The sequence below is a fragment of the Orycteropus afer genome, unplaced genomic scaffold (genome assembly GCF_000298275.1).
Source record: "Orycteropus afer afer isolate SDZICR_OR568_19922 unplaced genomic scaffold, OryAfe1.0 scaffold00290, whole genome shotgun sequence".
NCBI classification, from domain to species: Eukaryota; Metazoa; Chordata; class Mammalia; order Tubulidentata; family Orycteropodidae; genus Orycteropus; species Orycteropus afer.
The window spans coordinates 4,381,654-4,383,442 of record NW_006921877.1 but is presented as its reverse complement, the minus strand read 5'-3'; the positions used below and the strand labels follow the sequence as shown (position 1 = coordinate 4,383,442).

At 41.9% G+C, this 1,789-nt stretch overlaps 1 non-coding gene across 1 annotated transcript; it reads right to left on the bottom strand.

The window, feature by feature from the left end:
- Positions 1-432: 432 nt before the first annotated feature.
- Positions 433-505, bottom strand: TRNAV-AAC. Its single transcript has one exon. It is a non-coding gene; the product is annotated as a tRNA-Val (tRNA).
- Between the last annotated feature and the right edge of the window lie 1,284 nt (positions 506-1,789).

Below are 1,789 nucleotides of genomic sequence, written 5' to 3'. Positions count from 1 at the left end.
GAATGCTAACCAAGAGGTTGGCGGTTCAAACTCACCAGCCCCTCTGCGGAAGGCAGATGGGGCAATGCACTTCCGTAAAGATTTACCGCCTTGGAAACCCAGTGGGAGTCACTGTGGCTCGGAATCAACTCGATGGTAGTGAGTTTTTCTTCTTCTTTTTTTTTTTTTCCCCTTAGAGGCGTGCCTTATTTTGTGCCACACTTCTTTAGAGCCAGATGAGCACTATGTTTGGTGTCTCGTCTGATTTAAGGGAGAGAAATGAAGTATCGTTTACGGTGCTGAATGTTGTTGTTATTGTTGTTATGTGCCATCGAGTCGGGTCCTGAATAATGGGAGATAAATATATAGAGAGAACTATATAGCTGTATAACTTTTTTTTTTTTTTTTTAAGGAAAACTTTTGAAAAACAATTCACATGAAATAAGAGAAGCCTGTTTCCGCCCGGTCTCGAACCGGGGACCTTTCGCGTGTTAGGCGAACGTGATAACCACTACACTACGGAAACAAGGTTTTATATTTACCTTAAGAATTTATTCATGAAAATCGCAAGACCTGACGCCTCCAATATTTTGGCTTCTACCCTAAGAAATTCAACTACATTTGAAATTCCACAGCCAGTAGCAAAATTCTAAAGAAAGCCTTCCAGGAAACCACTGATTCCTTCAGGCAAAGGAGAGTGTAGCTAACTTAGTTTTATGCCCTGCTGTATACGCAGGAGCTCTGGTAGTATAGTGCCTAGGGCATTTGACTGCGAATGGGCAGGTTGGTGGTCCAAACTCACCAGCCTCTCCTCAGAAGACAAGTTGGGCAGTTAGTTCCTTGGACTTCCAAGGAGTGGTCTCAAGGAGCCAGGTTTGGCTTGACACCAGTGGGTTTGTTATTATTTTTAGTACCCTGGAAAGGAAGACCCGGGTGACACACAGCAAACCTTTAGGATTCCGCACCTCATTAGGGTTATATTTTCAGAACTCAGCTCCCCTCTGGCTCTCCAGACAGTTGACTCCACCACTCAGGGCTTCAGGCCAGAGCCTAGACAGCCATTTTAACAGCGCTGGTAGTCATTACTCTTGGCTCTTGACAAATGATTTGTGCTTCCATGAAAAGATGTCCTTGTGCGTTATTCACCCTCTACCTATTAGTTGGCAAGGAGTCAATTAGGACTCATGGCGACACCATGTGTGAGGTGTAGAAATGCTCCATAGGGTTTTCAAGGCTGTGTGTGACCTCTCAGAAGCAGATCACCAGGGCTGTCTTTTGAGGCACCTCTGCATGGGTTCCAACCATAAACCTGGTTAGTAATCTAGTGCCTAACCATTTGGCTGAAAAACAAGAGTTGTCTAGGATATGGAAAATTGAAACCCTTACTCATTGTTGGTGGGATGGTAAAATGGTACAGCCTTTTTGGAAATCTCCTTGGTGGTTCCTCATAAAATTAAACATAGAATTACCATATAACTCACAATTGCATTACCCCCCCCCCAATGAATTGAAAACAGGAAGGCAAACAGATACTTGTACATCAATGTTCATTGCAGCATTTTACAAAATAGTCAAAAGGTATAAACAATCCAAGTGCCCATCAACAGATGTATGATTAATAAAATGTGATATATTATACAATAAAATATTATTTAGCTATATGAAAAAAGGAGATAAATGATTGAAGTTGTCAGGGATTTCATTTTCCTTGCATTCATAATCAACACTCACGAAAGCAGCAGTCAAGAAATCAGATGACATCTTGCACTAGGCAAATTTGCTGCAAAGGACCTCTTTAAAGTCTTAAAGA